The following is an 11,737-nucleotide window of genomic DNA, read 5'->3' as shown; positions in this document are numbered from 1 at the left end:
ACCAAATATATCCTAAATATAAAGACTTAAAGTCTAAATCTAAATTTACTATCAACCAAAATTCCAAAGATCACAAGAACAAATCACATGAGACAATGTCAAATTAAAAAATAATGAGCAAAGTAAATAACAAAAAGAAAAAGGACAACTAATAAAATATGATGAGATGATATTAAGGGGTCTGATATTATAATAAAATGCAAGACAAAATTATATAAGTATAAATTGAATAAAAAAACTTGAAGTAACCAAAATAGAGTGAAAATAAATTCTAAATAAAATTTAAATTCAAAATTTAAATCAAACAACAACAATAATGAAATATAAATCAAGAAAAATATAAAATAATTTCGAAAGTTAAAAAATGTAGAAGCAGAAGGATTAAAAGAGCAATTAATTTGCTCAAAATTTCAAATTTTGAAAAAAATTCAAGATAGCGGGGACTAAAGTTGTTACTTCCAAAGGGGAAACCCTTAAAAATAAAGTTGAAAACATGGGGTGACAGGAATGCAATTTTCCCATCCCCTGGACTATATAAGTCGAAAGCCCCGAGCCTTTTCTCATTTCTTCTTGATTTTTTTTGTTTGTTTTCCAAAAAGCTTTTCCCTTTTTTTTATCTCTTTGTTTTTTCTCTTCTTCTTTATGATTGCCTTCCTATAGAAGTTATGCAATTTAATGTGTGCAAGATAATTTTGACGGTTTCACTTCAAAATCAAATTTTAAGAATGGTTCACTTGCAACATACAATTAAATTTGTATTTGTGATCAAGTCTTGATGGGGTTTTATAAACGAAGAAATTTTAGATCAAGTATAAAGCATTACATGTTAAGTCGAAATATAATGGGTTAAGTCCAAATTATCATGGGTAACAATAATACCATCATATATTGTGTCATAATTATTTTTATTTGATTAATTTAAATAAATTAATAGTTAGATAATAAAAATGTATAGTATCACTAATTTAATTAAATTAATTAAGTGAATAATATTAAATTATTATTCTATATTTAATTAATTTAATTAATAATATATAAATAAAAGAGTGTAATCATTGTAGATCATTCCTAATGAAGAGTTTGCATTCCAGAAAAACTCTCTTTTACTTGAAAACCTGGTATTATAAAAGGGGTTATCTCTAAGCCATTCTATAAATTCACAAGTTCAAGAAATCTAGAAATTCTATAAACAAGTCTCTGAAGAACTTGAAGGTATTCTGACAGAACACCATAGCAGTTATAAAGAAAAGCTGCCTTCCGATCCAGTTCAACAAAGGAGAGAAAGGTAGAAGACGTTTCTAAAAGAAACCACCTTTCAATCCAGATCAACTGAAGAAAGGAGGTTCAAACTTGTTTCAAAAACAAATTGTCACAATGCTTAAAGCAATCTATATCTAGTCAAGATCAAATCCAAATGACCATTGGATCGAAACCCAACTAAAGAAATGAATCAAAAAAATTTTGTTTGTTTTTAAGAAAATCCAAAAATTGTAATCTCTTTTCAAACTATCAATAAAATTTGACTCTAAATTTTCCAAATCAATATTTGACTAGAAATTTGTGTCTACAATTACAAATTTACTAAACCTCTTACAATAACATATTACGAAGTTACTGATTTTCTTACAAATTTACTAAAACCATTACAAAATTATTAAACTTCTTACCATATTGTGAAGTTTTCAATAACTTACTCAATTCCTTAAATATAAATTACTAAAATTCTTATAAATTACAATATGCCTTAAATTTGTTGAATCTCTTATAAAATTATGGATATTTTACATAATTATTGATTCCCTTACAAAATTGTCGAAATTTCTTACGAAGTTACTAAATTTCTTATAAAATTACCTAATTTATTACAATTTGTAAATTACTAAATCTTTGTATCTCTTAAAATACTATTGGATTTCATACAAAATTACTAAGTGTAACCAATTTCTTACAACTTTGTAAATTACTGAATCTCTTTTATCATTATTAAATCTCTTAGACTATTATTAGATTTCTTACACAATTACTAATGTGTACCAAATTTACTTTGTAAATTACTCAATTTCGTACAATATTACTGAATCTCGTAAAATTGATGAAATTCCTAATGTTCACCTAACTTCATACAACTTGTAGGTTACTATTTTTTTTTACAAAATTACTAAATCTTTTACAGAATTATTGAATCTCTTACAAAATTATTAATGTTTATGTATTGGAATAAATCTCAAAATTATACATGATCTTTAATTTAATATATAATTTTATACATGAACTTTGATTTTGTGAAATTTTATACATGAAATTTTGATTTACTTAATTTCTCACAAATATTAACGCAATTATTGATATAACATTATTTTATGTTTATATATTGTATACACAAATAATTATATCTATTCAATATAAAAATAAATTGATATATTTATTTTTAAATGTGTATGATTGAATTAAAATTAATGTTTCATGAATACATTTGAACTATAATCAAAGCTTCACGTATATAATTGCACTAAATCAAAATTTGCGTCTCAAATTGCATATTGAATAAAAATTCATATATAATTTTTGAGATTTGTCATTTACTTATTTTATTACAAATTTTTAAATTACTGAATTTCTTACAAAATTATTAATTTCTTTTACAAAATTACAAAAATTCTCATGTCTTTGTAATGTTTCCTAACTTCTTACAACTTCATAAATTATTTGATTTTTTTTACCAAATTACTGAATTTCTTACTAACTAAAATTCAATAAATTATCTAGTTATACAGTATTCAGATTGTAAGTTGAATTTTTTTTCTCAATAGTAAACATCATTTGCTTTATAATATAATAATCATATCATTTTGTTAGAACTTTTGACTATTCCATGGTTTGTTAGAACAAGCTGTGGAACATGGATATCTCTAGATGTCTCATGAATTGTTTGAACTAATGTTAAAACATGTGCCTGTTCCAATCAAAGTTCTTTCAAGTTGGCATTTTGACATATTTGGGCCTAAATGATTGCAACACCATTTATGATAATATTAAACATGTACCCAAAGGTCTGAAAGCATAGGACTCACCAATCTACAACCTGTGCGGCTTGGGCAAAGAGGAGATGTGCTCAAACAATGTGATCTTTACCCTTATCCAATAAGATGAGAGTAGTTGATGTGTTTCAAATTTGTTGGTAACTTGGCGATAAATTCTATAGAATTAATTAATAATAATTTCATCATTCAAAGAATGGGATAAAGAAATTTTGAATCAGCTTTGGAAAATCTAATGTTGATGCAATTTGTGAGACTATTTATCAGAATAATTATACAAGACAATTATCAACTTTTAACCTTTGGTAAAGAGTTGTTGGCTACTGATCACGTTGAAAGAGAGCATTTAAATAGGTTGTTGATTGATTTCCACTTTTATCTATTTGGGGGTGTGCTTAGACACTCCTAATTAGGGATGTTTGGGGAGAGTGATTTGTAAGAATTTGGGTTCAACTTTAAAGCTACAATTATCCATTAGGAAAGGGTATATTGGGCATTAGTCAATAGTTGTACTGGATGAATTGTTGAATAAAATCATTGTCTGAGTGAGGCTTCGTAGCCATAGGATTGGTGAATTCAAACTACGTTAAAATATATTATATGTTGACTCTCCCTTTACTTATCTATTTAACTTGCATTTTGGATTTGTTATACAAACTCTATAGTTTTGTCTCAACTTATGCTCCAATAGAAGATAGAATAAAATTGTCTTTGAAAATTTTAAATCAAGATTTTTTTCAATTGGTATTAGAGCGGGCTTCAGACATACTTGGAGGCAATCCTATGTTCGGTTTACAGTAATGAAGTCGATTGATGCTTTGTATGCTTAGGTAAAAATGTGGTGCTACATGTAATGACTTGGCAATAGATCTGAGGGGCACACCGTATTGAAAATTACGTGTAATATGATGTGCTAAATTTATGGTCAATATCTTGATAATTATCCTTGAGCTTTATTTGTTGATTGATTTAAAATTGTTTGTGATTTGCGACATTAAGACTATATCTTTTAGATCATTTTGGAGCATTTAAAGGGGATTTTATCATCATGAGGAGAGAGGTTGTGTTTAACCAAAATACTATTTCATATTGGTTAAAACTATTTTTTTTTCATTTACCCTCATGATTTTTTATTGTTCTCTGAAGGAGTGTTAATATATTATTCTTTCAAGAAAACAATTTTACAGATACAATGAGGGTGAATAAAGTAGCAAAAAGAAAGTCTTGTGATGAATCAAGTCTAATGAAAATTTCAAATAAAGAGTTTCTCATAGTCAATGCTTGGATGATTCAGGATGGGTTTGGTGACCAAAATACTTCTGATGAAGATGATGAAAAAGCTAAAGGACAACCTGAGAAAAAAACCAACATTATCTCAAATCTTGTTATAATAAGAAAGTGGAATAGAGTAGGGTTGTAACACCCCAAAATTTCCCTTAGTCATAAATGGTATAATTTCAAGAGAATATGCGTTAAATTCTTCGTGGCAAATAAAATAAGAATTTTCAGTGTTAGTATAGTAGATAGTTGGATATGGGAGAGAATTGAAAAGACTCATGTGTTGAGAGAAATAAATCTAGAGTATTGACTAAATTGTAAGAGTGTGAAAAGTGTAGGGTAAAAGTGTGAAAAATAAAAGTATAAAAGGATTAAATTGAATTAGAGGAAAAAGTAAAGGGACAAGAATTAAAATTTTACCAAAAATGAAAAATGACATCAAGAAAAAACTGTAGAGAACTTTTAAGGGCAAAATCGTCACTTCTTAATGAAGATATTTAATAGAAAAAATTTATGAAATGTTGGTAAAATATGGATCATTAGATCAAATTGAAAAGTAAGAAGAAATCTTGGCCATTGGATTAAAATCATGACATAAGATTTTTATATTAATTATTAATTAATTAATTAATGAGATACTTTAATGGAAACATGAAGAAATTTCTTCACGCATTCCATGCTCCCAATGCCTTTAATGGAAACATGAAGAAATTTCTTCACGCATTACATGCTCCCAATGTCACCACCTTTATAAAAGGGTAAGAACTTTACATTTTATACAATTTAGTCTTTTTTTATATAAGATCTCACAATTTCACCCAAAATTCTTAAGAATTTCTATAAACACTCAAAAGAAAAAATGAAGTAGAGATCCTAAAAGACATGTCTATTATTTTGGAAGAAAGGAAATGATAAATTAAAAGTGAATAGAGTTGAAAGAAAATTATTGGAAAGGATAAAGATGAGAAAGGAATAAATGGGAAGCAAAAAGGAGAAGTACTTATTACTAAAGATAAGAATTAATATCAATCTCATTTATATTTCATAGAAATAAGTTGGAATAGGTTACAAAGAGAATATATGATAAGTGAATGTAATTAAAATAGTAGTGATGAAAAGTAATTCATGATGCATGATGCATAGAATGCATTGGGTAAAGCTTTTTCTAACATTTTTCTAACTCGTTTAAATAACCGGCTTTGAACCCCGTATCAGCATTAAAGGTTCCAACATTGTGCAAGCCCACCATACAGGAAACCAACGCTGCATCTTCTTCTGGAACCCATTTTCTTTTGGTTCCTCGAGATGTTTGGGAAGAAACATTTGATTCTGAAGCACCTGACATAATTATCTTAAGAAAAAACAAATTAAATTTAAGTTTAATATCATGAATCAAAAGGTGAACACTTTATAAAATTTAAATTAAGTTCAATATCATGAATCAAAACCTCAACACTTTATAAAATTATAACACATGATGAATGAAAAGAAATTAAATTATAATTCAACAAGTTTAGTACAATACAAAAATTTGTTCAAACACCACCAAAATTTCACAAACTAGATACATAAAATAACATAAACAAATTAACTCAAACTCATTTTTCCCTAAACCTAACTAATTTCTAGATGCTTGCCATTCATCAAACATTTGGTTGGCTAGTTCCATCCTCCAAGTAGCCCATGCATCTGATGCATGAATATTTACGATATTCGGTTCATCGTCATCTACCACATTACTAGGTAATCCTTCTCTGAACTCCGCTTCAATAGTATCAATACTCATATGGGTTCGAATAAAATTATGGAGCAAACAAAATGCAATAATGATTCTAGTGTGCACCCTTACAGGATAGAATGATGGACTCCTAAGTATTTCCCATCTAAGTTTTAATAACCCAAAATATCTTTTAATAACATTATGTGCTGAGGCATGTTTCATACTAAAAAATTCTTCCTGAGTTCTTGGCTGATAACCCTGACGCCACTCATTCAAATGATATCGTTGTCCTCCAAAAGGTGCAAGAAATCCCTCACAATTTGTGTATCCAGCATCAACTAGATAATAACAACCTATAAAAAAACTTTTTTTAAAATGATTAATTCCCCAAAAAAAGTTTGATCTTAATGACTAATTCAAAGTCCTCTAACTTTCCACTTTACCATGAGGAACTTTTAGTCCATATCTCCTACTAATGGCATCTCGAAGAACCCGTCCATCAGCAATAACACCTTCTCAACCAAGAAGAACATAAACAAATTGCATATTAGGTGTACAAACACCTAGCATATTTGTTGCTATGTCACCTTTTCGTGTTCGATATCTAGGTTTATCAACTGTTGGAACCCTAATCTTGATGTGGGTTCCATCAAGAGCACCTAAGCAATTCTATATCACATGTTATAAAACATTGAGTTAGGATACTAAATTTAAATCTAAATTAACTAAATTATGTACAAGCTATATATAAAACTCTGTCCAATACCTTAAACAATTTTCACCCTGTGTCTGAAGAATTAACTGTAATTGGCTCTGCCTTTTTAAATAACACATCTTGTAAGCCTATGACAGAATTTAAAACACTATGAAATAATCTGCTAACAGTTTCCCCAGACCTATTAAAGTGATGCTTGATAACTCGATTTTTAAGGTGATGGGAAATGATATGTAAAAACATTGTCACTTGCTCATCAACAAGAATGTTCCTTGACGACTTCAATCCCCCTAACGTTTGTAACATCTCACATAGTTTAAAAAAGGCAATTCTATTCATCCTAACTTGTTCAATACAGGTCTCGTCACCTTTTCACATAATCTCGTTTTGCATAAAAGTCTAAAATATAGGGCCTAATCCTTGGTCTATAAGTATGTAGGCTATGGCTGGCACCCAATGTAAGTAAGAAAAAACTCGCAATTCTACAGATTTGCAACCATATTATCAATGCAATACCAATTCTCTTACGCCTCACACTTTGTGCAATTAGAGGCAGACGAGCCATTACTGCAAGATATTAATGTGTTATATATCTTCAAATCGTAGTAAAAAGATCACATTTCTCCAATACTAATTTCAATAACAGTAAAATAAAATTAAAGAATTTAATTGCCAAAAAACTTACAGTGATTTACAAGACGCTCAACTGTGGGTAGAGGAAACAATCGAACAAGCCAAAGAAGAAGAGGAAGCAATAACACACTATCAAAGAAAAATGAACAATACATATTTAGATTCTTTACAAAGCAAAAACTAGAAATTAAAACTATCTTCACAAGTCAAAAAATTGAAATTTATTTCTTTATCAATCAACAAGAAAAAGAAAAAAAAGAATGTGTTTTTCTAGATTTGATTAATTGATGACTGACGTTTAATAATTATTTTTATAAAATATCCATTTCATTAATATAGTGTGTTAAATATCTTCCTTTAAAAAAATGATTTGTTTGTAGCATTTTACTTTCTTTTTTTAGTGTTAATTATAATTTTTGTAATGTTAATTATAATTGTTGTAGCATTTGATTAATTTTTAGTGTTAATTATAATTTTTAGTGTTAATTATAATTATAATGTAAAAAATTTCTCACCAATGCAAAAAATCCGGCGAAGATTTCATTCGACCACTGAGAGATATAATAAGCGTTGCAAACCAGTAAACCTATCTTCTCCCACAACAAGTTATCAGGTCATGTCAATTAGCTTCAACAATATGAAACAAGTTTTTAAAACCACTCTGTTTTTATCCCCCATTTTCATCTTTTGTTATTAATTGATTTCTAGAATAGCAACACTAAAACAAAACGAATTTTAATCATATTTGCCAAGACAATCCAAACAAGAACCAAATTCCCAAACTTAGAAAGAACTTAATTCCACATTTCAGTGACAGCCAAAGGAATAAAAGGATCAATATTTAAGTATATTAGGATGATAAACCAAGTCCTAAACAAGAAAGTTTGTGTCTATCCAATCAAAATTATTTCAATGAAATAGAACCAAAGGGCAAAGTAAGGATCTACCTCTTGTAAAACTCTGTTACAAATCGCGAGCTATTGTATAAGTTTTACCACATCAACAGTGTCTTCCATTGTCTAGGAACTAACAATTGGGAAATTATAGTGATACTTGGACTCAAAGTAAATACTGTAATGGAATAGACACAAACAGGAGGATCCTTTGACTATTTGAAATCACAAATACTGTAAATACTGTAAATACTGTAATTATAACCAAAAGAAAAAGAACACTATATTTCTTCCATCAATTTACAGCAGAAGAACTCAATCTCAAGATTCCAATAAGACTTCTCAAACATCAACATCAAAATAATATTAAATTATCATTTAACCAGGAAGCTACATAACCAGGCTTTTCATGCTGGGGTGTTAACTGGAGGTGTTAAGTGGTCCAGCCTGTATCACAAGGGAACTACATAACCAGGCTTTTGATACTGGGGTGCCAAACCCAACAGAGCTCAAACTGCCTAACAAAACCTATATTGCAAAGGGATAGCACAAAGAGAGGGCGTTGACAAACATACTCATAGTAATATTGCCACTCAAACAGATTGTCAACTCAAATACCAATTATCTAGTGGAGTAAAAAGAGTTACGTTTTGTGAATGAAAAGAAATATTCCAAAATAATTAAATCCAATATAGCTTTCAAAGCCAAGGATTGGGTGCGTTGTTGACTACTGACTACCCACTTTCTATAAGCACTAAAGATCCTCAACCATGCTTGATAACTACAGCTTAGCCAACATCAAATGAATCGACCAATCTCACAACCCATGCTTGCCTGCCTGCCTCTTCAAAACATATGGATTTTTTTTCCTTTCTCCCTTTTCCAATTTAGCTTGTTTACTGGTGGCTTGTATTTAAAGCCTATATGCTTACAGATAAGAAGGCTTTTGGATGTTCCTCACCCTCAAAATTCTACTTTTGTTTGGTCAAAAATTGCTAAGCTAATGTATGGTTCATGTAATTACAAAGATGCAAATAAACCATCAACAAAAAAGAAGACCATTTTTTTATCATTTGTCTTCATGAAATGCAAACATTCTTATCTTATATAACCATAACCGTAACCATAATTTGAGCTTAAGTTTTGATTTCTTTACAATAATTAAACAGAAATGAAGAAGAAGCAGTAATTTAATGGTATTACCTTAAAAAGTCTTGGGCAATTTCACGAACGAGCCTTTCGAAAGGCAGTTTCTTGATGAGGAGTTCAGTACTTTGCTGGTACTTCTGGATTTCACTGCATCCAATAGAAACATCATAAGTTCAATTCGTGTAAACAAGAATAAGAAAACGTGACTGAAAGGGGAAAAGAAAAGTTGAGTAGAAAAAGTCTCAACCGAAAAGGGGAAAAGAAAAGTTGAAAGAGGTGAAAGAACAAAAAGGAATCAAGAAAAAGAAAGAAAAAGAAAACGTACCGGGAGATGAAGATGAAGGGCGAATGGATGCTTGATTTGGGGAGGAAAAAATCTGGAGTGAATTTTGGGAAGAAGAGAGGAAGGCTATTTTCGTCTAAAACCTAAACGGTGTTGCCTTGAATGGGTATTCAGACCCTCAACCCCTGAATACCGAAACGGTGAGATGAGGGAATGAGATTGTAATAGCAATTCCGTGGAATCACCTAAATGGTGAACCAAACACCTGCTTTACTGTAGCGCGCGGAATTAGGGTGGAATGGAATAGCAATTCCATCCAACCAAACACTATGTAAGGTTTCAAGTAAGAAAATGATATGAATTGTATTACGAGAAATGGTAATGTGAATGGATTTATATGTTAAAGAAGTGTAAGCTTAAAGGACTAAATTGAATAATATAAAAATATAATGTTATTTATAATCGAACAATATTGTATAATAATATGATAGTTGATAACTGAAATAAGTATTAAATGTTGGTATGACTGATAATAAACAAAATTTTCATTAAAACAGTTTTGGACAAAAAAAAGTAGTTTAACTTTGAAAATGCACCAAAAATTGTAGAAATTGAGTTAGAGGTTGTTGAACCAAATATGAATTTAAAACCTATTGAGTCTAGTTTTTTTTTATATAGAAGAAATAGTGTAAGCTTGAATTGTAGATCATAAGATAAATAAATTTAAGTGAGATAAGGTCAGATTGATTTCAAGTTCTCCTATTTTAACTTTTAAATATCATTAATTATAGTAAAAAAATAGTCAATATATTAACTTTATATGTCTTAAAAGCTTATTGATATATTTTCAAGAGAAACAAACGAAAACATAATACAAATTTTGTACTAAAAGATATTTTTTTTTAGTGAAATAAGGTTAAAGTTGTCGAACAACAAAATTTTGGAGGATTTAAAGAAAAAAAACTGTATTAATTAGTTTACTTATAAATTTTGATCAAAACTTTTATGTTGATGACAAGATGTCTAGTTTCGGGAATTTCAAATGAAACTTGATTATCAAATTCGATGAATGAGATATGAATAAAAACATGATTGTTGCACAGTGGACTGTTTTGTTATGAAATTTTAGTAAGAAAAGTTATATGAATTTAAGTGAAAGTTAATGTAATAGGTCATATAATAGTTAAAGTTTTAGTGAAAAATACATTGTGGATATGATATTAAGAAATTAAGAAATAAATATAAGTGAACTTGGAAAGATTAGATTGACTCGAAAATGTAGAATTCCTTGCTCGGGCTTAGGTGCGATCTTGGGTAAGGGGTATTACAAGGGTAAACAGAGAAGTTGTCTTCAATGAAATAATCTTACTCGAGTAATGAAGGTATTTACAAACCTCCTTCTAAATCAAGTGCTAATTGCGCAAGCTTTCATATTGATGAAGCAAGTGAGACTCTTGTTGATCCTCTTAAAGCTATAAAATGATAAAAGAAAACTTGTTCAAAAAGGGAGCAAGACTATGTTAAGAATTGGCAAAGGGAGAAGATGATATCAATAAATATGAAAATGATTTGGTTGTTAGTTGTTGTTCTTACTGGTTGGTTGTAGCGATGCATTCACTTTGTGCATTATTTTCAAACTTGAAGTTGATTGTGCTTGTGATTGGTTTTGTTATTGACACCTATTTCTTTATTGGATGTTTATGCACTTTGCCAAGATGATTTGGAGAGATTATAAGGTGGGAAAAAGCTTCTTCGGCATCTTTGCCAAAAGGGGGGAGATGATGATAACAACAAATTTTCTTATGGTGCATGGTGATGATTTGATGACTCAAGGTGATAGGGGGAGTTTAAGCAACCACTTGGTTATGCATACTCTTAAAGATAGTTTCAATTTAGTTCCCTTTATTTGCACTTTATGTTATGAGAATTATCATTTGTGGCAAGTTTTGTCAAAAATGCCAAAGAGGGAGATTATTGGAACCTTTGACTATTCCATGGTGTGTTAGAACAAGCTATGGAACATGATTA

At 29.4% G+C, this 11,737-nt stretch overlaps 1 long non-coding RNA gene across 1 annotated transcript; it reads right to left on the bottom strand.

Annotated features, from left to right (window-relative positions):
- Positions 1-5,335: 5,335 nt before the first annotated feature.
- LOC107918451 (uncharacterized) lies at positions 5,336-10,072 on the bottom strand. Its single transcript, XR_001690103.2, has 4 exons — positions 9,752-10,072; positions 9,481-9,573; positions 7,437-7,513; positions 5,336-5,667 (listed from the first exon to the last, which is right to left on the bottom strand). It is a non-coding gene; the product is annotated as an uncharacterized lncRNA (long non-coding RNA).
- Between the last annotated feature and the right edge of the window lie 1,665 nt (positions 10,073-11,737).

Source organism: Gossypium hirsutum, chromosome D13 (assembly GCF_007990345.1).
Source record: "Gossypium hirsutum isolate 1008001.06 chromosome D13, Gossypium_hirsutum_v2.1, whole genome shotgun sequence".
Taxonomy (NCBI): domain Eukaryota; kingdom Viridiplantae; phylum Streptophyta; class Magnoliopsida; order Malvales; family Malvaceae; genus Gossypium; species Gossypium hirsutum.
This window is presented reverse-complemented; position numbering and strand designations above follow the sequence as displayed.